The sequence below is a fragment of the Monodelphis domestica genome, chromosome 8 (assembly GCF_027887165.1).
Source record: "Monodelphis domestica isolate mMonDom1 chromosome 8, mMonDom1.pri, whole genome shotgun sequence".
Taxonomy (NCBI): Eukaryota; Metazoa; Chordata; class Mammalia; order Didelphimorphia; family Didelphidae; genus Monodelphis; species Monodelphis domestica.
Window position 1 is genome coordinate 127,354,343 of NC_077234.1, and position 27,874 is coordinate 127,382,216.

Consider the following 27,874-nt stretch of genomic DNA (forward strand, 5'->3'; position numbering starts at 1 on the left):
TGTTGCATAGGGAGATTCTGAAAGAACTGATGAGGGATGAACCTCACTGGAAGGAATGATTAGTATCATTAGAGGAATGAAGCCATCTTTTAGACTTTTTCTTTTCCTGCATAGAGAGTAATACAGGTAGAAAGAAACATCTGTTACAATGGATAGACACTCCTCATTTACCTACCTGCGTACAAAATAACCTAGCTGCCTCTTTGTGTGTCCTTACTTATGTTATTCCGATGAGTAAAGTGAATAGATGTTTGAGTTCTATTGATACATTTGAAAAGCAAAACAAAACAAAAGAACCTCTAGCTCTTTTGCCCTCTAGAGTACACAAAAATATTACTATTAATTACTACCAATGCTTGGACCTTGTCTATAATTCTAGACGGTTCTAGGTTTTCCTGGAATTATCATTGTGTACAGTTCTGCTTCTCAAGAACTAATTCAATTCAATAATGATCTATTGCACACCTGATTAATGCTAGACTGGCAATTGAGTCAGAGGTGCAAAGACATAAATGAAACATTTCTTGCCCTCAAATGGTTTGTATTATACTGGGACCAAAATGACTGAGAATTTGGTAGTCAGGAGAGCCGATTGGATTGGCACTTGTGTCCTTGCATCCTTGGGTTTAACACTGATGCTTTTTATATAATCAATAAACTCCCTAGAGTTAGATTTAAGTTGTGGGCACTCTATTTCTAATCCCTAAGATCTAAAATGATCTGGAATTATATTGCTTTGAGTGCCCTTTCAACCATACTTTGTCAGAGGGAGAATCTTCACGACTACGATTCATGTTGTTAATCCAAACATTTTTTTTAAACCAATAAACAACAAATACAGAAGTACCTTACAGTATCTGCAGCCTATTGTGTGACCTTAACATTATCTTCTGCTAAATAAAATATAAAAGTCTTTTTTATGTATCCTGGACCAACTCTGCACCTATAGGAATCATTCTGCTTTGCTCATCTGGCTTTCTTTGTCTTTTCTTTTTTTTTTAAAGTTTAAATTTATTTTCTTGATAAATGTTGATATAAATATAAATATAAATGTACAAAACATGCTTCCTGAAAAGAATTAAGCATAATAACACTAAAGAGTAGTTATAACTGATGATGCATACAATTATTTGTTAAAAAGAAAGATTGAAGTTTAACCTTAACAAAGAAGTACCATTGTGTTGTCTATTGTCTTTAACTTGAGTTCTGTTACTATTTCAGATTGCCTTTTTTTAAATAGAAGTTTAAAAAATTTAACATTAATCTATTTTGTTCCCTTCCTATTGTCATCTACCTGGGAAAAAAGAAAACAAATTCTTTATAACAAATATGCATAGTGAAGCAAAAAAAAGTTCTCTGTGATCTGTGCTCAAAAAATGTATGTCTCATTTTTCACCTTCACCTGAAATCCAATCATTATTCAATGAGGATATAGAAGACATCTAGAATAATAGATGATCATTTCCTTGTTCATAATTCTTCGATTTTCAAGTTATTCTATTTTATAAATTATTCTCCTAATTTTGTTCACTTTACTCTTCATTAATTTATAAATACCTTTAAAGTTATTTATTCTTATTCTAATGATGTTAGAATATAAATTGTTCTTCAGGTTCTGTTCATTCTATGTTAATTCATACATCTTTACTTTTTCTTATTTTTTCCAGCATAAATAATATTCCATCAGTTCACATGCCACAATTTGTTTAGCCATCTATCACCTGATTTTTTTGATGTTCAGTACGGATTGGAGCTGGGATTTTATTACTCAAGATGAAATTCTGTCCCCGACCTGGGTTAGAGTCATGATCCTGCTCCTAGAGGCAGAAGAGATTCATTCACTATTATGCCTTTTAGTATCTAGAATCCACTCATTGGTGTCCAGGAAAGTTTAGCTACAACCAATTTTGCTAATTCTACTTCTCTTACCATTATCTTAGGAATGATTTTATCTCTAGTCTAGCTTAAATGGCAGAATAGAAGATAGCAGTGCTATCTAGTTTGCTCTGCTACTCCAGCAAAGATCTAAAAAGAGTACCAGACTGAATAATGATTAGGAAATCTAAGGAAAAAATGGTAATCCATCTTTATATCATATCAAAATAGGACTTACTGGCAAGTGACTAGTATAGGAACAGTTATCTAGTCTTTTTTCCTCCCTACTCTGGGCACATACGCCATCAGGATAAGGCAAGGGCAAATGATCAAGGATATGAGACCTACCTCCTTTCCTGACTTCTGGACTGACAGTTTCCGTCTAGATAATACATGGTGACAATTGTTGTCATCCCTTCACACTAAGATGAGTGTGATCATTGCCTGTTTGGCCCTCTTACAGAAGCCATAGGGAGAGTCCAACATCTTTAATTCATTTTGTGACCATCAAACTGTGCTCAGGACCAGATTTTCATCATATCTTTGATTAGAGACATAGGAAACCATGATCCCTGTTTTTTTAATGGTGTATAGGCAAATTCCAGGACTTGGACCTGGGTGATTTGGCATTAGGAGTTCAAATCCTATATTTGGAGACACTTTCTATCATTAGAGTGAAGAATAGGGTTTAGGGGTATAGACTAGGTAGGAGGAGTCAGCTCCTAAATTACAACAAAGTTAGATCATTAGCCCAGTGCCCCAGAGAAGAGTGTAGCTAATGACCCAAACTTTAGCTGGATCCTGATGGAAGCCAGGCAGATCAGAAGACAAGAATGAAATTGGAGAGAGTTCTAGGAATGGGGGACAATCCATCTAAAACTGTAGCTCAAATATCTGGCCAGGAGTAGCAGGATCTTACAGTTGGGCTGCTCTTATCTCAGATTCAGATTTAAAAAAAAGAAAATGAAGGATGAACAACAAGGATACTATGCCCTGCTACTTCAGTTTTGACTATAATAATCACTGCTCATAGGAAGTGGCAGAGAATGTATCATATTTACGTGGATGGACTGTTGACTTGGATAGTAAGGAGATCTAGATTCCAGTTTTTCTGCTAAGTGATCTTGAAAAGTTCATTCACCCTTTCTTGGCCTCAGTTACCTCATTTGAATGATGAAAATAAGAGGCTAGATGATTTCCAAAGTCTTTTATTGTTCTAAAGTTCCAAGACCTCATGAATTTTTTTTAACTTCAATGTGGTGATTTTAACCAAATAGAGAAGATAAAATCACAAACATTGTCTTTAGAACTGCAAGTGGGTGTGACTCATTTTGGTAGATTTCAAGAAGAACATTAGTGTAAGTTCCATGGCCAATTATTGGAACCAACACCTAAGTTTTGGTCTATGTTTATTTTGCTCCACAAATCCTACTTAAAGTAGATTATGATTATGGCGAAACCACAGAAACTCTTTTCTCAACAGTTTTCAATAACTGGTGATATTTAGATTAATTGTTTCAGATTTTTGTTCCAATGGCAGATATACATTTAATTTCATTTAATTAATTCATATAATTCACTTAATTTCATTTAATTTAATATTGGAGGTCAAAATAGCTCCAGGTGAAATAATGTTATGGCAGTACTTACATACATTAAATAAAAGGTTTTATGTGAATATATAGACGTAGTCGTATTTTGAAGAGATCAATATTTGTTTGGTGAAGTTTTTTAGATTAGTTTGCATGTTTTCAATTAAAAGGACAATATTTTTTAAAATGCCAATAAAAAGTTAAACAAGCTACTACAAAATAATTAGTGTAGGAGGAACCAACTAGAATTTAAGCACTGACCTACTTTTTCAGGGATGGATAGATTTCAACAGATCTATGATCTGAGTGATTTCCATATGAAAGAAATCACATTAATCATAAATTCATTTATGCCTATGAGTGCATATTTATTGAAACCAGATAAAGCCCAAAAGAACAAAAACAGGCAAGCAAAATCCACATGTACCCAAGGAAGCTGGAACAAATCTTATTAATTATCTCTCTATCTCCTTTGATATCTTTCCTTCTGTGTATGAAATATAATGCCTATCACTGTAGAGTCACAGACCAAGTAATCAAAGTTGAGTACTTCAATTATCCTCCTGAAGGAGGGTGGATTTCTCCTCTATTTTCTCTTTGTCAATATCAACATTGATTAGACAGAGGAGGAATAGGTGGCACATTCATCAGAACAGATTTACGAAACTTTTGCCAAGAGAGGGAAATCACATTGATCTCAGTCAATGAGAAGAAATGCTGCAGAAAAACAGTCATTGGGACTGACTTTCCCCAGTGTAGGTTGGTGATTCTCTAGCTAGTCTGGCCTAGATATAGTAGTATCCCTATCCAACAATTGAGAAAGGAGCTATATAGCATTTGTTTGAGTTCTGGGACTCTGTAATGAAGGTGTAGAGAAGCAGATAGATGAGAAAGATGGCTAAAACTTACTCATTCAACACTATAAAGGAGAGGGCAAATAGTTTCCATTTGGGTATGGTAGTAAATGGGAAACTGAGTTGACCTGGGTGGTGTCATTTGAATCATCTATGGTTGGGTATATTTTCCTGTGGTATGTCCAGATGATGTGTATCAGATTTCTCTGGCTCAAAAACATTGACTTAGTGAACTGATGGGGACATAATTTTACTTTAGAGGAATAAGGAACAGGGTATAACATTTAATGTCCCAAATCACCTTGATTTTTACATAATTCCTATGAATTTTAATAATTGCCATAATTCTTCCCTCAAGAAATGGGAAGGAGTCATGCTTACATTTGCAAACTAGTTTGTATTTAAAAGTAAAAAATGAAATATTAAGCTAATTTATCTGGTTTCCTTTTATTTTTGGTTCATGTTTGAGTGCTATGGAGGTCCTTCAGATGTCAATCAGTAGGTCAAAGGCCATTTATTAAGTTTAAGCACACATTACTATGTGCTATGTGCTGACACAGAGATTCAAAAGAAGGGGAAAAACACAGTCTCTCTCTCCTAAAGGAGCTCACATTCAAATGAGAGAGACATGTAAGTAATTACGCACACAAAAATATACCGTGCAGGAAGAAAGTAATCTCAGAGTGAAGGCACTGGGGAAGGAAGGAAGGAAGGAGAGGGAGTGGACTATGAAAGAGCTTCTGGAAGAAGATGGAACTTCAGCTATCCTAAATGAAGCCAGGGAAGTCAGTGGGGCAGAGGTGAGGTGGGAGAGGATTACAGGCATTGGGTTTATGAAATAAAAAAGTATGGAGTTGGGACATGGAATGTTGTGTGTAAGAGACAAAACCAGTATAGCCAGATCATAGAATGGGTGGAGGGTAGTCAATTCTAAAAATACTGGCAAGGTAGGAAAGGGCAAGGTTGGAAAGGACTTTAAATGTAGAATAAAAGGATTGATATTTGATCATTATGGTCATTGGGAGGAACTTGAGTTTCTTGAGAATGGAGTGTGGCATTATCAGACTTCCACTTCAGGAAAATCTCTTCAGCCGCTGAATGGAGGAGGGATTACAGTGGGAAGGCTAGTCAGGAAATCAACCAAAAAGCTATTGTTAATAGTATAGGTAGGAGATGATGATAGTGGTGACAGCTATGTGAGTGGAGAGAAAGGGATATATTCTAAAGAGGTTGGGAAGTTAGAAATGACTAATAGAATTCTGACAACAGAATGGTTATGTGAGATGAATATGAGAGAAGAGTAGAGGATAACAACAATTTTTCAAGCCTAGGTGACAGGTGACAGTACTCAGACAGTAATAGGGACATTCGAAAGAGAGAAGGGTTTTGAGGGAAACATGAGTTCTGTTTTGTATGGGTTGAATTTAAGATATCTATGAGACATCCAGTTTGAGATGTCTTGAAGGCAGTCAGTAATGCAGGACTGGAACTTAACTAGATAAATGGAAATAATAATCAAATCAATGGCATCTGATAACATCACAAAGTAGTAGTATAGAGGGGAAAAAGAAGAGGACACAGAAGAGGGTCTTGGGAGATGTCCATAATTAGTGGGCATGACATGAATGAAGATTCAGCAAGAAGACTGAGAAGGAGTAGTTAGATAAGTGGGAGAAAACCAGGAGAGAACAAGATCATGAAAACTTACAAAGGAAAAAAAAAACATCAGAAGATAGTGAGCAAGTGTCAAAGGTAGCAGAGAGGTCAAGAAAGATGAGAATTGATAAAAGGCCATTAATTATGGCAACTAAAAGGTCATTTTTAACTTTGGAGAGATCAAATTCAACTGAATGCAGTGCAAAAGAACACACAAATTATATAAAGGATAAATAGGAAATAATCATCAGAGGGAAGATAATAGAATTGGGGAAACTTTCTGAAGAAGTTGAGATTTTAGCTGGAATGTGAAGAAAATCAGAAAATGGAGGTTAAGGAGAACATTTAATCTATTAGCACAGAAGAATTGAATAAATGCCCATGCTTGCTCCTCTGGTCTTAATAACAACTATACAGATATTTTTGTCAAGGGTATAGAAGCAAGAAAGAAGATGTCAAGGTACCTAGTGTTGATGGATTCATTTGTGTAGTTTGTACTACATGTAGATTGTCCACAAAAGGAAGTATAGATATAGGATGATAGCTAGCACTGATGATGGAATCAAATTGTTTGATTGGTATCCTTGGACTTAACCTCCCTCTACACATTCTACATCTTGCTGTCTCTCACACATAACAGTCTATATTCCAACTCCATGACATTTTGCTTTAGAAACTCAATGTCTACAAAGTTCTCCTTCCTCACATCTGCTTCTTGACTTCCTCCAAGACAGTTCAGGTTCTATCTTCTAACAAGAGATTTTTTTTTAAAGGGTCAGAAATATGTAGGCATGTTTGTAGGCAGCAGGGAATCAGAGAGTATATAAGAAGGGATGGAATCTGTTGGAGAAGACAGAAAAGGAGGTGGTCAAAGAAGCACGTAGAAAGATTTGGCAAGGAGAAGGGCAATCTCTGTATGTGAGACAATGATGAAGGAAGAGATCATGGGAAAAGATATCTATGTGAGGTGAAGTGAGGACAGAGCTCCTAGAAAATAGCACATTTTTTTTTTTGGTGAAGTATGAATGAATATTCTCAGCTGAGAGAATGGGTAGACTAGGGGCTGTGGGAGGCTTGAAGAAGGATAAAGAGATTTGGAATAGTGAAATGATTAGGGAGGTGAAAGAATCGCCTTGCCACAGTGAGACCCAGCTGAGATTATGCAACCTTAATTTGTGCTGGACTCGTGTGATTTTTTTTTTCAGCTTCATTTAGGCAATACATGAATAAGAGTGAAAGAATCAGAAGGTAAAAGTAATAGAAAAAAGAACTAGAGATGGTGTTACTCTTTCTTCTTTAAAGGAGGATGACTAAACAGAGTGAATAGGTTGGCATTACCCATTTGAAGAAGAAACTCCATTTCTTCACACAGATGTATGCTACAGTCTATAAGGATTCTTTCATATCTACAAAGCTCCTCTGATTTTAGGTTCCTTTGAAACCAGTTCCTTACAATGATTATGCCTATCAAAGATGAACTAATACCTCCAGTTCTTGAACACTTCTGCATCTTGTTTTGTTTTCTTTGAAATTAATACCATTTGTCAGTTTCAAAGGTGAACAGGGGAAAACAATATGAAGTTTCAAAGCTGTATTTTCCTTCCAGCATGGTAGAGACCTGGTTTTGTCAGTAATCCAATAAACATTTATTAAGCACCTACTATGTGCTAGGCATTCTACCAAGCACTGAGAATACAAAGATTGGTGAATGCTCCCATGGAACCCATAGTCTAATGGGGGAGACAACACACAATTTTTATAAAGGATAAATAGGAAATAATCAACAGAGGGAAGGCAATAGAATTGGGGAAAGCTTTCTATAGAAGGTGGGATTTTAGCTGGAACTTGAAGGAAACCAGGAGATAGAGATGAAGAAGGAAACCATTTAAACTGTTGCCACAGAAGAATTAAACAAATGCCCATGCTTGCTCTTTGGTCTTAATAACAATCTATAAAGATATTTTTGCCCAGATAAATAAATACAGTGTGAACCAGGGCCTATGAAGAGTTACAGAAGGAATAGCCCAACCTCGGTAACCCTTAGAGTTTTACTGAAGTTCTTATGCTAGGGGAAAGTCAATAATATGCTCAGATTGGCATTCTAGTCAGCTTCAGCTAGACTGATAATGAAGAGATATATGTATATATTATATATATATATATATATATATATATATATATATATATATATATATATTTGCCTTAGAGATGAAACATTTTTGCCTGGATAATTTTTCCTAATTGAGATTTACACGTGTGTTTATTTGTATTAGGCATGTACTGATCTGACTGGGTGCTGTTTTGCTGGCAGTCACTCCCATGAGAAAGATCCCTGATGCATAGCAACAGAATTTCAAGTGATTCATTTGATCCATTAGTCAGAAGGGTCCTTCTACCTATGGCTTTTGATAGGGTAGCAGTAAGTGGTCTCCTGGTTTAACAGGACCTCGGGCCCTTGGTAGCCATTATTACCCATAATCTCCTTTCCCACTTTTAGTTTTATAAGGATAACTATCTAATGCCGCTGTAAAATTATCTCAAAGATCTAGGATTCATCTGGGTCTATAATTGCTCATGCTCCATTTTTGGTACTTTCCAAGTTTGTTCTTAAAGCATTTATTCCAGAGTCCTGAATTTAATTTCTTTTTTTTTTAAACAAACATAGCAGCAAAAATAATAGTAATAACTTCTGACTATCATTTTCTAAGCTCTTTGCATATGTCATCTCATTTGATCAATTTCATCAATGACACATTTACTAGCATTCACACTTTGTGCGCACATACATTATTAGCACATTTAGTGGGAACACAAAATAAAGATTGGCTCTTGATAATTCCTGCTGTCTTGACATATTTTGATCTTAGTTGCTAAACTTCTTAAGAGGCTTCTCTTTTTACATAGGGTGAGGCAGATTTGTGTCTACAAAATATAGCTGACCCAGTTTACTCATATTAATACTGTGGGAGACTGAAACCAAGTGTAATACTCCCAGTCAGCCATGTGACTGAGCCATATCTAAAGGTTTGATGGTATCAATTCGCTTCAGTACAATGAAATTCAAGAAGCATGTATTAGGATGCAATTTAGGCAGTGTTGTATGTCAGAGAACTTGGAGTCAGGAAGACTCCAATTCAAATCTTGCCTCAGTCACAGACTAGGGTTGAGATCCTGGGAACTCACCAAACCTCTCTAGATCTGTTTCCCCATCTGTAAAATGGGGATAATAATAGCATGAACTTCACAGAGTTGCAAAAAATCAAATGAGAAAATAAATATATAAATGCTTTGAAAACCTTAATAGACAACATAAATGTTAGCTATTATTAGTGTTATTTACTAAGCACCTACTTTGTGCTAGGTGCTAGAAATTTAAAGTAAAATATCTCCCTACCCTCAAACAGCTTGCATTCTCCTGGATTGGATCAAAGAACGAGAATTGAACTTGGAATCCTAAGATCCAGGTTCAAGTTCCAACTGCTTGGATCTGTTGACTCTGGATCTTTTACTTCTCTTTGGGTTCTATTTTCTTCATTTGTAAAAGCAATCAATTGACTAGATTATTAAAACCATTTTTTATTTCAATATTTTATTTATTTAAGAAGTATGTAAAGATAATTTTTGACATAATTTTTTTTTTACTTTCAAATTCTCTCTGTCCCCTCCCACTTCCTAAGAAAGCAAGCACTTTGATGTAGGTCATATAGGTACAGTCATGCAAAACATATTTTCATATTATGAAAGAAAACAGACAAAAACAAACAAATAAGAAAAACAAAGAAAGTTTTAAAAAGTATGCTTTGATCTATATTCAGACTTCATTAGTTCTTTCTCTGGAGGTGCATAGCATTTTTCATCATAAGTCCTTTAGAGCTGTCTTGGATCATTGCATTGTTTAAAAACCTTTACCTCCTATATTAGAGTCAGTAGTAAGCATTGATTCCAAGGCAGAAGAGTGATAACGACTAGACAATTTGGGGGCAAACGACTTGCCTAAGGTACATAGGAGAAAATGTCTGAGGCCAGATTTGAACCCAGGTCATCCCAAGTCCAGACCTGGCACTCTTCCACTGTGTTCCCTCACTGTCTCAGATAATTATATTGTTGAGAATATCTATAATCAATTATTATGTAATGTTATTTCTGTGTATAATATTCTGGTTCTGCTTTCTTCAATTTGTATCAGTTCATATAGATCTTTCTATGTTTTTCTGAAATCATCCTTCTCTTAATTTCTCATAGCACAATAGTATTCTATCACAATCATATACCACAACTTATTTAGTCATTCCTTAATTGACTGGCATACCCTCAGTTTCTAATTCTTTGATGCCACAAAAAGAACTGCTATAAATATTTTTGTACATGCAGGCCTTTTCTTTTTGGTTTTTTATCTTTTGGGATACAGACCTAGTAGTGGCATTGATGAGTTAAAGGATATGGATGGTTTTATAGCCTTTTGGGTAGAGTTCTAAATTTCTCTCCAGAATGGAGTTGCACAACTCCTCTGACAATACTTTAGTGTCTCACTTTCCCCATATCTCCTCTAGCATTTGTCATTTTCTTTTTCTGTCATCTTAGCCAATCTGATAGATGTGGGGGTAGTACCTTAGAGCTGTTTTAATTTGTATTTCTCTAATCATTAGTGATTTAGAGCATTTTTTTCACATGATTATACATAGCATTGATTATTTAATCTGAAACTTCCTGTTCATATCTTTTCACCTTTTATCAATTGGGGAATCACATGTATTCTTATAAATCTGACTCACATCTTTATACATTTGAGAAATGAAACCTTAATCAGAGAAACTTACTGTAATTTTTTCACAGTTATGATTACTGAGTATTTCCCTCCATCCTATTTCCCAACTCCCCATTTATCCTACTCTCTCTCTCCTTTCAACCTGTTCATCTTAAAAAGTGTTTTACTTCTGGTCTACATTTCCCCCAATCTGTGCTCCCTTCTATCATCCCTCCCAACTTTTTCTATCCTCCTCACCTCCTACTTTCCTAAAGGGTAAGACAGATTTCTATATTCAAATGAATAAACATGTTATTCCTTTGTTTAGCCAATTCTGATGAAAGTAGGGTTCAAAGGCTTCTTTCCCTTTCTCCCCATCTTACCCTCCATTGTAAAAGCTCTTTTGTTCCTCTTTTATATGAAAATAATTTGTTCTATTCTCCCTCTACCTTCCCCTTTCCCCACTGCTTTCCTTGTTCACACTATTTAATATTAACTTTTTAGATATCATCCAATCATATTCAACTCACTTCCATGCCCTTTGTCTATGTATACTACTTCTAACTACCCTAATAATAAAAAAGTTCTTAGAAGTTACATGTATCATCTCCATATGTAGGAAAATAAACAGTTTAACCTTATTGAATTCCTTATGATTTCTCTTTCCTGTTTACTTGTTTATGCTTCTCTTGAATCTTATATTTAAAACCCAAAATTTCTATTCAGCTCTGGCCTTTTCATCAGGAATACTTGCAGAATCCTCTATTTCATTTAATATCCAATACCCCCACCCCCATCCTTCCTCTCAAAGAATAATACTGAGTTTTTCTGGATAGATGATTCTTGGTTGTAATCCTGGTGTCTTTGCCCTCCAGAATATAATATTCCAAGCCCCTGAAACTTTAATATAGAAACAGCTAAATCTTGTGTTGACCTGATTCTGGTTCCATAATATTTGAATAATTTCATTCTGACTGCCTGCAATATTTTCTCCTTAACTGGTAGTTCTGACATTTAGTTATAATATTCCTGGGGTTTCATTTTGGTAATCTCTTTCGGGAGGTGATTGGTGGACTCTTTCAATTTCAATTTTACTCTCTGGTTCTAGAATACCAGGGCAGTTTTCCTAGGTAACTTCTTGAAAAATGATGTCTACTCTTTTTAAGATCATAGTTTTTAGGTTGTCCAATAATTCCTCACTCCCTTATTTTATTTTTTATATTTTTTCCAGATTACATGTGTTTATATTTTTGTTGTAAATATACAATAAATTATAACAAATGTGCTTATATAAGAGAAATTCTCACATTAGCTGCTAAAAAATCTGTCTCATTTTTTCTTTTCCCCATTCCTCCTACCCCTTCCCTCTTCCCAAGGAAGCAGATAATATGATATAGGTTGTACATGTTTTATCATATAACATGTATTTCCCTGTTTCATATTGTGAAAGGAGATACATATTGCTTACACTAGAGAAAAACTCATGGAGGAAAGAAAGTGAAGAATAACATTTTTTAATCTGTATTCAGAATCTGTTTTTCCTTCTATTATAATGATAATTTTTTTGACATTTTGCAATCTGTCCAACAATTTTTAAATTCTCTCTTCTCAAACTATTTTCTAAGTCTTTCCAATGAGATATTTCACATTTTATTCTATATTTTCATTCTCCTGATTTTGTTTTATTGTTTCTTGATGTCTTATGGAATCATTAGCTTTCTCCTGCCCATTTCTAATTTTTAAGGAATTCTTTTCCTCAGTCAACTTTTGTACATCCTTTTTCATTTGATCAATTCTACTTTTTTTTGGAACCCTTACCTTCCTTCTTAGAATCAATAATGTCTATTGGTTCTAAATGAGAAGAGTTGTAAGTGCTGGGCAATAGGGGTTAAGTGACTTGCCCAGGATCACACAGCTAAAAAGTGTCTGAGGCCAGATTTGAACCTAGGATCTTCCATTTCTCAGCCTGGTTCTCAATCCAGTGAGTCACCTACTTGCCCCTAACTGATTCTACTTTTTAAGAAGTTCTTTTATTCAGTGAATTTCTATGCATCTTTACCCATGTGGATAATTCTTTTTAGGTAGTTCCTCATGTCAATAGATTTTTATGCCTCTTTTACCATTTGGCCTATTCTGTTTTTTTTTAAGTGTTATTTTTCTTTCTGTGACTCCTTTATTCAAATGTTGACTTTTCCTTGATTTTCTTGTATCATTCTCATTTCTTTTTTGTATTTTTCCTTTATGTTTTTGATTTGATTAAAAATCCTTTTTGAAATATTAAAGGGATTCTTTCAGGGATGTCAACCAATTCACATTTTTCTTTGAGGCTTTGGATGTACTAGTTTCAACTTTGTCTTCTGAATTTGTTCTGCTCTTCCCTGTCACTATAATAACTTTGCATGATTGGGTTCCTTTTTTTTTTAACATTTAAAAATTTTTTAGCCTTTGTTTTATTTTATTTTATTTTAATTATTGTTTATTTTATCATATTATTATATTATATTATTATATGCTATATTACATTATATTATTGTTTATTTTAAATTAAAAGTCAATAATGTTAAAGTTGGGTCTGCTTCTGCAGGGGAGGGGACACTATCTCAAGTTTCAGGGGTTTTTGGCCAGCTACTTAATAAGCTAGTTCTGAGGGTCTATAAGATCTCAGTTTTCCTAGGATGGTATAATCTAAGGAAAGGTATGTTTACTACTCTCCTGGCATGTGTTCTGGTCTATGATCAGTCACAAGCATTCCTTCCTGTTCTGGCACTGTGACCAAGGTCCTTATTGCCCTGAGACCAAATGATCTAGTATGCTAGAGCTCTTCCTTATCCTGGGACCAAAACATAGAACTTTGCCCCAAATCCAGGTGGGGAAATGCAACAGTCTTATACCAAATACCATCAAAGTGACCCCTATCATTTCTTTCTAACCATTTGTCTGACCCCTTTACAGCTACAGACTGAGAGTTCTGAAAACCACTGCTGCTCATTCAGTTGCCACCAAGTCCTGTTGCTGGTTTTTTGAGATGTGCCTGCCTTGGCATGAACTATGCTGGACTGAGCTCCACTCTTACCCTGGAATAACAAACTTTTCCTGTCAGGCTTCCAAGTTGTCTTTGGTTGGAAAATTGTATCATCCCGTTCTTTTGTGGGTTCTGCTGCTCTAGAATTTATTTTGAGGCATTATTTTAAAGTTGCTTAGAGGTGTGAATTTCAAAACTACTCAACCCTATTCAGACCATTCTTTAGAAGATAGGATTTAGCTATTTCCTGATCAATAACAATAGAGATACTTGGAATAACAGAATCAGGTCTTGGAAACTACAATCTCCACCCTACTCAGGGTAACAAGATTAGGAAGAGCTGCAGCAAAACTCAAGATTTAATTATTTGAGAATATGGCCTTCAACAGACATGTGCAAAAAAAGGACAGACCTCTGGGCGGTCCTAGGTCAAGCTAGAGCCACCATTGGCACATGTGAGACACAGGAAGTGAGGTAGAGGACAGCTCAGGAGTTCTCATGACTTCCTGTGAGGAGGGAGAGAGGTGGTTGGAGCCTGGTGCTTGGAGTTGGAGGAGCCCACAGACTGTTTTCTCCATTTTGGTCACATGAGTGATAGGGACTGATCTCTTTCTTTGCCTTGGCTATCCAGCTATCAAGGCCCACTTTGGCTCAGCCTAAGCAGAGTGGGTATTTAAGCCCTATTTCCTTCTCTCCCCTTTCCCTCTCTCTCTCTCCCTGTAATACTTTCTTCCTCCTGTTTGTAATGAAAACACCATAAAAATTGGCAGCTGACTTGAGTGTTTCATTTAGGAATTACATAGCTGAATTCCTTGGCAACCTTAAAGAAATCTATATCAGTCTTTTAAGGTGATTTCCTTATCACAGAGGGAAAATTGGGAGAACTAAGATGAGATTTTTCCTTTTCTCCTCCATCCTGGCATCACTCTTCTTAAATGTTTATGATTTAAAAAACAAACAAACCAAGAATCTTTCTTTCCATCTTAGAACCAATACTAAATATTGGCTCCACAGTAGAAGAGCAGCAAGGGCTAGGAAATGGCTATTAAGTGACTTATCTAGGGTTACACAGCTAGGAAGTATCTGAGGCCAGATTTGAACCCAGGACATACCAACTCTGGCTCTCTACTTGAGCCACCTAGCTGCCCTGTCCCCACCCCCAAACTATTTCTAGAATGCCAAATGCCTTCACATTCTAGCAATTGATCAGCAAGCTATACTATATTTTATGTTCCTAGCTTGGTTAACTATTACTGGATTCACTCAGCCTTTATATTTAAAGATTTCCAAATGAGACACATTCCTTTCACATGAAGAGCAGTGTGATACAGTAGAAACTTGACAAGTGGCATCAAACACAGATAAAAATAGAGGCCATTAAACCATACATAAGAATCTCTGTGAGCCACATAGCTATCTTAGAAAATGATATATTAACATAATTTGTATCCTATTGTAATTTTATTTATTTTTAATCTTTTCCAATTACATTTTTTTAAACCCTTACTTTCCATCTTGGAATCAATACTGTGTATTGGTTGCAAGGCAGAAGAGTGGTAAGGGCTAGGCAATGGGGGTCAAGTGACTTGCCCAGGGTCACACAGCTAGGAAGTGGCTGAGGCCAGATTTGAACCCAAGATCTCTTCTCTCTAGGTCTGGTTCTCAATCCACTGAGCTACCTAGCTGCCCCCTTCCTATTATATTTTAATCTGATTCAGCCTCATTCAGGAGTAAAGTCAGCCCCAGTGGTTTTGACCTATATGTTTAATAGCTTTGGTCTTGACTTCAGGAGAGAATTAGGTTCAAATTTTATTATCTGTTACCTCCATGTCTATCTCTCACACTCACACAGCAGCTGTCCTATTTCAACTCCTAATTACAGCTCACTAAAATTATTATTGTTCTTGCTGAGTTGTTTGTCAATTGTGTCTGACTCTTCATGACTCCATTTGGGGTTTCATTGGCAAAGACACTGGAGTAGTTTGCCATTTCCTCCTCCAGCTCATTTTACAGATGAGGAACTAAGGCAACCAGGGTAAAGTGACTTGTCCAAGGACTCTCAGCTAGTAAGTATCTGAGGCTGGATTTGAACTCAGGAAGAGGAGTCTTCTTGACTCCATACATACCATTCTATCCACTGTACCCAATTTGTCTTCTTAGTTTCTCTCTCCCCTTTCCAAATCTCCACAGAACTGTCAAATTGCTACATATTACTGAAACAGAAATCTGACCCCTGCTGAAGAAACTTCAGCTGTTCCCTATTGTCTCTAGACTAAAATACACATTACTCAGTTTAGCTTTCCAATCTTTGCTAGCACAGGGAGTTCCCATACAGAGAGGACAATCTATCATTGCAATCACAGGTCTAGACATTTCTTTTGTGCATGTTTCTTCCCCAGTGGAATGTAAATTCCTTGAGGTCAGGGACTGTTTCATTTTTATCCATGTATCCTTAATGGCTAACATATGCAATTTAAGAATTCTTAGTGAATCTGTAACTTACTAGTTGTATGATTAGGCAGATCAATAAACTACTTTGAGGCTTAGCTTCTCTATTTTTAAAATAAAAGAAAATCTAGTCCTTACAGGTACACATGATTGTTGTGAAACTCAGATAAATGGAAATTACTTTGAACACCTTAAAACACAATTTAAACATCAACTATTATTTCACATGGTGATGAAAGATTTCAATAACTCGGCGGTGTAGCAGTTGTTTAGTTGTATTATTAGAATCATTAGCCCTGGGAGTGAATTTTTTTGCCAAGACTGCCAAGAGATTTATACCATCCCTTGCAAGGACCAACATTTAATAGCCAGCTCCACCATTAATCCAGGTTAGCTAGAAAGGTTAGGCAGTAGTTCTGCTTAATAGATTTCTTTTTGGTAAACTGAGGATTAATTAGAAAATCTTTTTTTGTTGTTGTTATAAGCTTTATTATTGATGACTTTCCCCCAAAGTATTCATTAATCTGATTTCTTGTCTTAGACCAACTACATGATCTAGGGGGAAGGGACACTGAACTATGTAGGGGACGGGTTTGAATACTGGATCTGCAACTGTTTGTCCTTGGGTAAACTGTTCAGTTTTTCTGGGTTTTAGTATATATTCATCTGTAAAATGAGAGATTTGATGGACCAGAGGATCTCCTTAGATCCCATCTGGCTCTAACAGTTTATGGTTCTAAGTACAGTATAGTGAATTTCATTTTTAACTTGATTTACTTTCTTTTCCTGATGACTATACATCTTGCAATGAATGACTCAGGGTCAAGTTACGAAAATGACTTATCTTTGTGCAGTCCTAGATGTAGATAAATAGAAAGATTAAAAGAGAGATCATTTTCTTCTCTGACAGGAAGAAACCAAAGCAGCAGGAGATGAAAAAATGCATATAGCCTTCAGAAAATAGCCTCGATTTTTGCTTGTTTATTTGTTTTGTTTTGTTCAATTGAACCTAATATAAGCTTATTTCCTCATGCTTTTTCATACTTTCTGGAAGTGGCGCACAATGAAAACATTCTCAGTAAATAAGGGTTCTGATATACTGGATTTCAAGTACCTGGAATTTTGTTATAGCACTAGGCACAGTGGGGGTCATCAATCAAGGGGGATATATTAAGCACTTGGGATGTGCCAGGCATTGTGCTGGGGGGGGAGGGCAAAGATACAAAGAATGAAAAAAATACACCCCCCAAGATATTCACATTTTAATGGGGGAGACATTAAGCATATACATCATACTCAAATATGCATCTGCATATAAACATTTATTAGGCGGATAAATACAAATATATACTGAGTAGCTAAATACATGACCGTTTGAGAAGGAGAATGCTACTAGGAGGAATTAGGAAAGGATTCTTGAAGAAAAGGGGCTTTAGTAAGTACAAATGAGATGAGTGAAAAGACATAAAGAACATTTTTATAATAATATCAAAAATAACAATATTTTTATGATTAAAAACACTTTACTATGCATTCTATCAGATGATCATCACAGTTACTCATGAGACAGCTAGAACAAGTATTAGTGTCCCCATTTTACAGATGAAGAGATAATGGTTAACTGGAAAACAGTTTACAACTGGATCAATGGAGATTGAATGAGATCTCCGGTTTTTATGTCAAGTGCTCTTTTTCCTGCTGAAGACAGGAAATGTGTAATTACAGTTGGGTCCCCTTATCCAAGGTTTCATCTTTTTTAATGGTTTTTATTTTGGGGTGTATGGGTGTGTGGGTTGGGAGGATGTGAAGTTCTAATCTGAGGGGTAGGAGGCGAGAGAGAGAGAGAGAGAGAGAGAGAGAGAGAGAGAGAGAGAGAGAGAGAGAGAGAGAGAGAGAGAGAGAGAGAGAGAGAGAGAAAGAGAGAGAGAAAGAGAGAGAGCGAGAGAGAGAGAGAGAGAGAGAGAGAGAAAGAGAGAGAGAAAGAGAGAGAGAGATAGAGAGAGAGAGAGAGAGAGAGAGCAGGAACACACACATATATATATGTATGTATGTGTGTGTGTGTATATATATATATATACATATATATATAATATATTATATATAAGCCAGCAGGTGTTTGATTATATCCCTGGTTTCAGCTATCTGCAGTAGGATACAGGGCCCTATTGTATTCCTGTTTTAGTGATGATTCAGGTGAAGCCCAGGCAAATGAAGTGACTTGCTTAGGTTTGTGGTTGAGAGTACAATCAAATAAAATCAAATAAAATCCAATCCAATTCAAGAAGCTTTGGTCACAGAATTAAGGATCAAGTATCATAATGTGAGGGAGAGGGATTTTCATTCAGAACAGATAGAGGGAGTGAGCAAACAGGCTTCAGTTCTTCTCCATCTAGCCTGAAGTTAAAGCCAGGCATGTGCCAAAATTTGAAGGACTCTAGAGAATTCTCCCTTCTCATAGATCTACCCTAATCAGGCACCATAGGGTCTGAAATTCCACCAATGGAAATTAATTCTTTTGAGTTGAGTATTGCTTTCTCCCTGACTATTAAACAAACACTACTGGGAGTGGTACCACTGTAAGTCTTTAATCGTCTTGTGGGAATTAATTGATCAGATCACTTTATTCTCTGAGGGGGAAAAAAAAACCCCGATCCACTAGAAAGTACAGGAAACTTGGGAAGTTGGGAGTCAAAGGAAAGGAGCTGTGAAAGAGGATGGGGGAAAAAGGGAAGATATAGTTGTGCTAAAGGCTGTTTTTTTTTATCTATTAAGCAATTGGCCATAATACCAATTATATCTATCATGGTTGGTGAGCAAGACCAGAGGGTAGAAAGTGACAGAGGCATCAGTGGCTTGAAATCAAAGCAAGACCATGCACCAGACCCAGGGAGGCTCTAGTGGCACTCCTTCTTCCCCTGCCCTTTACCATAGGAGTAATCCTGATAACCTTGGGACTTCCTTTTGAACCCTTTGTGGGTCATGAACATAATTTCAGAAATCTTGCACTAAGGAAACCATTCAGCACCTTTCTATTACCCTTGAATACTTGGGTCTTTGTCCTTTCTTTTGCAGACTGAGCTTGTTGTGAAAATGTTCACCTGGCACACATTCTGTTCATTGGGGAAGATACAACCCTGTGTTTGCACGTTTCAAGGCAGGAGTTAAAGTCTACTTTGGCAAGCCTTACAAGGAAAGAGAGAAAAGAAAATAAGAAGTATAAATCATCTGGAGGCCAGAACATAGGATTAAAGATATTTGATCCATTTTAGAAAGGCCTTCTGCTTGCATGTGTTCTCCTAATGACCCTTTATTCTTTCCTTGGCCAGTAGACACTCCCATTCAATTTGAGCTAAGGAAGTGACATCTTAAACTAGAGGCTAACAGTAGGGGGGAACTGAGGCTTCCCCCCTTCACTGATGGGTTAAGGGGTTCCCCCACAATAGTCAATCCTTATGGACTTGTTTTTAAACTGTATACTTTGAGAATTTCACTCAAGTGTTTATGTGATAGCACATCTTCAGAAATAATAAACACGTTGTAACCCTATGCTTTTTGGTCTGCAGTAAACAGAAGAGAATGGCATGGTTCCCATCTTGTAAACCAATCTGCTCCTCTTCACATGACTAATTTAGTTGTGTGTTCACAAAGAGTTGATGAGAATCAGATTTTAAGGGGCTTTACCTCATCACATTGGGTGATTTTTGAGAAACCCAGCTAGGCTGTCAGATTTATATCCATTTGCAAAAGTTTAATTAACTTTCCTTCCTCTTTAGGAATTATGAGAACCAAAGTACAACTCACATTTAGTCCCCCAGATAATTATTGGCTGTCGATGTTGTAATAAAATACTACCAATCCAATGTAGAGTGTCACTTTTAACATTCTGGTGGGGGTGAGGAGGAGCACTTGTTATATGTGCCAAGTTTACACCTGAACATGAAAGAGGGAAAAAAAGGTGGTTACAACTCATTTTAAAACAGAACTTCATTCTGTGCCTAGAAACACTACAAGGAAAATGTTCAGATAGATCAATGGTCTTTCTGTCTTCCTATAGTAGTTTTTAAGTGTAATTTGGTTATCGTTATCAATTTGGCAGGGACACACCTTGGAAAACAGCAATATGAACCTTCTTTTTCATGACTGGGGCACAGAAGAAAAGAGCCCTAGACTTTTGTTCAGAAAGCCTGAGCTCAAATCTCAGTTCTGCCATGAATCACCTCTGTGATAGTGGGGGAACTATTTTAGTTTCTTTGGATGGTCAATTTCTTCATGATGGTGCCAACAGGAAAACTTTTCAAAAGTCCTTCTGACATTCTGTGATCTGAAATTCAGGCTAGTTAGTCTTGAAATTACAAAGAGTGTGAGTTCCAAAAGTTGGGTTTAAGTCTTTTGGAACTTAGAACATATGTGCATATTGAAATCATAAGTAGGAGTTAGGTTCCCAGGCAGACTCCAGAAGCCTATTTAAACCATAACTCATTACTTCAAGGATTCATGATTTAAAAAAAAAATCAGTTTAGTGTGCTTCTTCCACTAAGCTAATGAAAGATTCTTCCATGTAAATAATATTTCCTAAGTTGGCATGGGCCAACAGATTTATCACTTGGTGACTATTTTTCTGATGATAGAGTTCCCTACATTACTTGTCCTTCAATAACAAATATAGTTGGCCTCCAACCCATGTATCCAGAGCCTTTCCTGCTTGGTGAGAACTCCCAGAGAGTTAGCAATCTCAGGGCATAGCCACCAAGAATCTAGGATCATCTCTACCCACAGTAGGAGATGAGAAGAAGGCCGAAGTGGAGAAGTTAAATCATAACACTGATGAAAGCATGCATTTGTAGTGAAAAATAATAGGAAGGCAAGCTAATATTTTTAATATAGTAATTATGATAAAGATGGAAATTGAATTTATTATTTTTTAAATATTGGTATTCTTAGTAAAACATCACTACTTGAAAAAAGGACAATAGGTGGAAATTCCAAAGGAGAATTCTAGGCACTTTCAAGAACTTTACAGGCTTATCATCTCAGTTTTTATTGTGTATAATTTTATTAACAATTTTCAAAGGATTTGGGAAAGAACAAAACCTTCCTGCTTTACATTTAGTAGAAACCAGTTGAATTGAATTGAGATAACTAGGCAAAAGCTAAAAAACATTGTTGGGAAAAAAGAAGAGGAGAAAGAGGATTAGAGTTGAGATATATGAATGTGTGAGAGAAAAATTGCCTGAGGTGGAATTTTCTGAGTTGTCAGTGGTGAAAGAGACCACACTGACACAAAGTAGACCTAAAAAGTACAGGATTAGCGAAATCATCCTACTTTTAAGGAAATATGTATAAATTGTGAAATAATTTCTAGTTGTACAACACGTCTTATGGATTTAATCGTACTTTGTATCCTTTTGGAATTCTCTGTTCTTCTCCAGTTCATTATCTTTTTCACACATATGACATAACCAAATATTTTAATGGATTTTTGAGATTTTACACAATATAATAGGGAAGACTGCTCCATCAGGTGAGATGTTGGAGTAGTTGTACCTGCCAGTTCCTAAGATTGTATTACTTTATGAGAAAAGTGGATCACTATTTGTGCTGTTAAGATATCAAAAGCATGAAATAGAGAATATATTTCTTTGTCTTTACCCATACTCTCTTCTACCTGCTTCAGAAGGATTCTTATCTCCTCTATTTCCAAAGTTCTGAACTCTTAAATTCCCATCTGTGGGACGACAAATGTCAACTTTTTCCTAAAGTCCTTTTTGGACTTTAGGAGAGACTCTGGAACCAGATGACCAGGAGTGCTTTTCTCCTCCAAAATCTCACCAATTCTAGCCCTCATGATAGGTGTGGAACATTGAGTAATCAGTCTTGACCAAAGAGCAGTCATACAAATGGACTTTAAACATAGGTTACATTGATGCCATTCCTACTTCATTCCTAGGAAGTTTATTCCTTTTCCTTTCCCAAAGTTAATCTTCAGCTTCATTGTGACTCTAATATCACAATCCTGCCCTGGTCTTGCTTTTTCTGTTTTTTTCTTATTTCCTTACTGAATTCATAGCCAGTCATTTCATCTATGCCTTCACATCAATTTAGAATCTTTTGTTCCATTGGCCTTCTGATGTTTCCACCCTAGAGATCCTGTGTGACTTCAATGGAACACTTTCTCTATTTCTGGGCTGCCACTGATATCAGAAGAAAGTAATGGTTTCTTTGCTTACTTGATCTACTAAAATCTGTGGTATTGAACCTCATACTGGACATTCAATGTTACGCCATAATAATTTTATTCAATTTTTATTGATTCCACATTGAATTGTTCACAATGATTGTTCTAATTTTTCCATATTTTTCTCAAGAGCTCCAGTTATCCTTCACTCTCAGATGATGAACTCACCAATTTTACTGAGTAGTCCAAGCTATGAAATGCAAGCTAACTCCTCTCCCCTCCTTTATAGTTCACGTTTCTGACCCCATTCAGTCTCTTTTTTCTTTAGAAGAATTGGTGTTTCTCTTACTTAACAAAGCTAACCATTCCTTCTGTTCCTTTGATTCCTTTTTCCAAGACTCTACTCTATTAATCATATTCTCTTGTATTTTTTAATACCTTCCTTTCCACTGGCTCTTTTCCTCTTCAACTAAAAACATAATTAGTTTTCTCCTGTCCTAAAAATATTTCCTTTGACATTACTACCTCTTCAAGCTAGCATCTCAACTCTCCTCACTCTTATTGACAAAATTCTTGAAAGAGTAATTTACTATTGTCGCTTTCATTTTTTCATAAAACTATTCACTCATCAGCTCCTCATAATATAGCTTCCATCTCCCCCCAACTCTAACTGAAATTCCTGCTCAAAAGTCATGAAGGCCATATTAATTATAAAATCAAATAGCATTTCCTCAGTCCTCATTCTTCTTAACTTCTCTGTGGTATTATATATCAGTTACCATTCACTCCCTTCCCTTAGCTTCTATGACACTGAAATTTTCTGGTTCTCCCACTGCCTCTCTGATTGTACCATCTCTGTTTTCTTTGGTTGTTCTTCTTCCTCTTGCCTCTGGTATGTAGGCATTTCTCAGAGATCTGCCTTTAGTCCTTTTTTCGTTTTTCCCTTTCTTTTTTCCCCTCTTGTTAATTGTGTTCATTAAAATAGCTCCAATTATTGTATCTTAGGTTATAATTTCCATTGTTTTTTGGCCTTGACCTTACTCCTGGTTTTCAGACTAGCATTTTCAATTATTTGTTGAATATCTGATAGGATGTCTCATGAGCACCTTAAACTCATCATGTCCAAAACTGAACTTATCACTTCCTCCCAAAACTGTTCCAACTCTTAACTTATTTCTGCCAGTGGCATCACCGTTCTCTTGATCAGTCATGTTCAAAATTGAATTGAACTGAATTTATTTTGACCTTTACATATCCCTTGCCCTCCATGTCTCATCATCTACCAAGTCCTGTTATTTTGACTTCTATCATATCTCTTAAGATTACCATCTACTTTCCATTCCCACTGCCACCAACCTAAATAGGACTATATTATTTCTCATCACTATTGTTGTAATAACCTTTTCACAAGTCACTTCACTATGCCTCCTACTTTCATTCTATCCTATACACTCATATTAAACCAATCTTTTTAATGCATGGATTTGATCTCTTTATTTCTCAAGAAGATCCCACTTCTCCCCATTACCTATCAAATAAAATTCAGTTTCCCTAATATTATGTTCAAGGCACTTGACTTTGATTTCCTGTCTATCTTTTCTACCTTGTTTCACATTATTTTCCTTCACATGCTTGACAATAAAGCCACAGCAGTCAACATTCATTATTCCCCAGACCAAACTATAAACTATGACCAATTGGTTTTCTGAAGTTAGTCTATATAAAAATATAAAATGTAGTACTAAGAGGGCCCCAAGAAGTCATCTAGTCCAGCTCTTGGATTTTTACTGATGAGAAAATTGATACCCAGAGAGGTTTTATGTATTGCCCAAGGTTGAACAGCACAATGAAAAATGAAATCTATTTTGTGTTACTACTAGGTCAAAATCCTTTTTTATGACACCTACCTGCCATGACACTGGAATGACACTTTTAGGATATATCTTCCCCACTTATAGCTGCAAAGTCATGATGAGACACAAAGAATTAGGTTATGTATCTTTTTTAGTCCTTGTCCTTTTTACAGTGGTAGCATGGGCCCAGTTGCAGTATGGTTGGTTAATACAGGGTAATTCAAGGAGTATATATGGTTGGCAGAAGTACCAAATTCTAGCAAGATCTAGCAAGAAGTCAGCAGGCATCCGCTTAAATATTTCAGACTTAATAATTATAGTGCAAAAAAAAAAGTTTTATTCAAGGCCTTTGTTATGATTTGATTTGTTAGCAATTATTTTCCAATATCCCTAAGAAGTACTAAATAGAAATTAGTTGTTACAGATTGCAATCTGGGTTTGAATCAGACAAATTATTGAATTTGGTATGAATCTCATAATTAGGTAGTTGGAGACTGGGCTAGGAAATTTATTGATTCAAATTAAGGACAATGGAATCTAAAGGTTTTTTCTATCCCTTCCTTCTTCCCTCCCTCCCTCCCTCCCTCCCTCCCTCCCTCCCTCCCTCCCTCCCTCCCTCCCTCCCTACCTTCCTCCCTCCCTTCCTTCCTTCCTTCCTTCCTTCCTTCCTTCCTTCCTTCCTTCCTTCCTTCCTTCCTTCCTTCCTTCCTTCCTTCCTTCCTTCCTTCCTTCCTTCCTCCCTCCCTCCCTCCCTCCCTCCCTCCCTCCCTCCCTCCCTCCCTTCCTTCCTTCCTTCCTTCCTTCCTTCCTTCCTTCCTTCCTTCCTTCCTTCCTTCCTTCCTTCCTACATTCCTTCCTTCCTTCCTTCCTTCCTTCCTTCCTTCCTTCCTTCCTTCCTTCCTTCCTTCCTTCCTTCCTTCCTTCCTTCCTTCCTCCCTTCCTTCCTTCCTCCCTCCCTCCCTCCCTCCCTCCCTCCCTCCCTCCCTCCCTTTCCTCCCTCCCTCCCTCCCTTCCTTCCTTCCTTCCTTCCTTCCTTCCTTCCTTCCTTCCTTCCTTCCTTCCTTCCTTCCTTCCTTCCTTCCTTCCTTCCTTCCTTCCTTCCTTCCTTCCTTCCTTCCTTCCTTCCTTCCTTCCTTCCTTCCTTCCTCCCTTCCTCCCTCCCTCCCTCCCTCCTTCCCTCCCTCCCTCCCTTCCTACCTTCCTCCCTTCCTCCCTCCCTTCCTCCCTTCCTCCCTCCCTCCCTTCCTTCCTTCCTTCCTTCCTTCCTTCCTTCCTTCCTTCCTTCCTTCCTTCCTTCCTTCCTTCCTTCCTTCCTTCCTTCCTTCCTTCCTTCCTATCCATTCCTTTCTTTTTTTCCTAATTAAAATTTAACACCAAAATGCCTGATTCCCCTAGTAAACTCTTCTGAAATGTTAAGCCCAAGTACTCTAAGAGCAGAATCTGATAGTTATCCTCTTCAAGTCTGAGGAGATGAAAGGTGAGGATTTAGGGTGTTTTCAGTCCAAACCATAGTGGCTGTCTACCCCCCACTTTATCTGGCTCAGTGGGTGCAGTTTCACAGTCATTATACTCTTCTCAGGAGAGGCTTATGGATGAATTAGCGAGGGTTTTATAGGTCAATGGTGAACTGCACTGATATATTTATATGGGAAAAGCACACAAAATATTTGCCCTTAGTAAGTCTGCCTTTTGAAGGCTAAGTTGTCAGTCCCTCACTTTCATGATCACATTTTTATCTTAAAATGTTTTTAAGAAGCCTGGTATCAAAACAAAATCTATGTACCTCAGGTAGAAACATGTTGAACTCCAAACTACCTGTAATACTATGTAAACTGGCAGCAACCTGGGTTAGATACCTATCAAGTGAGTTAGTCTTTTGTTCCTATAAATTTAGTTACTATTTTAAGATCGAATGTCATTTATTTTCAAAAGGGGAAAAAACCCTTCACTATTATTTTTTTTCTTTTATAAAAAAATTCTCCTTAGAAATGAAACCTAAGGTTCTTTAATCTTTTTGAGCAATAGTTACTCTCTGAAAAAATGTGAGTGGTCTTGTTGAAGTATGGGGGGGGGGGCGAAAGGGGGTTGGAACAAGCCATTATTGTTTGCAGGCTAATTCTTCTGTGAGAAGAAGGCAAGCTCCCTTAATGACAGCTTGTGCAATAACAATCTATGATATAGTACTTGCTTGGATGTAGCAACAACTGGATTCGAAGCCAAGAAGAAGAAGGAAAAAAAAAGTCAGTATCTTGTGCGTGAGAAGCTTGTAGATCCCCTGAGGCGATTTCATATAATTCTAAAATAGCAGGTAGCTTCTTGCATACCTAATCATGGCATCAGTGCCCGGAGCAAGTGGAGGTGGTTGACAATGTTCTTTAGTTTCAGACATATTCAGCTCCTTTTGAGCGATATGAGCTTAATTCACTCTTCCAGTTTCTATAGGAAGACTTTATGTGATTTGTTTTGGCAAAATCCTCCTGAGCAATCTGAAAGTACAGTGTTTTGATAAAGCAACCAACAATGTCTCATTTGTATTAGGGTATTATAATATACATATATAGTAACTGTATTGAGAGAGCTCACAGTATTTGTTATAACATGGAAAGCCTACTTGAAAAGTTCCTTCTCCACCCACTTTTCCTCCCTCCTCTCGCCCCCTACCCTTTTATGTTATTACCGCTCCTTCCTAAAGAAGCCAGGGACTTGACCAGAACAACTTGCAATACAATGATGGCTACATGGCGACAGCTTAAAATTAAAGGAGTCACCCAGGCTTCCAAAAAAGGGTGGGTCATTTCTAGAGAGAGTAAGTAGTTGCTGGGTCAGAGTTAAGGTCATAGAATGAAGTGCTGAGATTGTTTATAGTTTAATTGCTAGTCCCTTGATGTCTTCAAAAGAGGCTTTAATATGAAGGGATGGTTTATCACTAACTTATCTTGAATCTGGCTTGCTTTATAGTTCTATGAAACCCTCATTGCTTTAATTAAGGAAGGAAGTTCTCACTCTCTGGCAAAATGTGGATCAGTTACCCTGATCTCAGAAATGAGCAGCTCTGAGGATAGATTCTCCTGTGTTCTTTGGTAAAGTATAAGTGGAAGCTCAACTTGGAAAGGTCAATTATTTCATTTAATAGGCCCATTTAATAGCTTACATGAAGTACAAGGAGTACATTCATATAGGTACCATCAAATAGGATTTTTGTGGGTGTTTTACATTCCAATCTTTCCAAGAAAAACTATAATTGTTTGACTGGGAATAACATTTAGAGTTTTTTCAAAGAGATTAAATAAATATGTTTTAGTAGCAGATGAGATAGATAGAGTAATACTTGACTTAGATTAAAATTTTGTTTAACCAGGGAGGGGTATGACTACATTGATTGCTGGTCAGGTAATGAAACTGACAATTAGGAACCAACTACAAAACATCTAGGAACCCCCGTTATGCATATATCCACCAGTTAGAGTATTGGGCACAAGTATTTACTACCACCTGCCATCACAGCGATAGGACAGGGACAGATGAAGAGAGCTTCCTCCTATACTTGGACTTGTTAACAGTAGATGTAACCATCCATTCATCCATGGATTAAGTGGCTACTCTGTGTCAGGTATCATGCTGGGTGCTGGGGATACGTGTACAAAGAATGAAATGA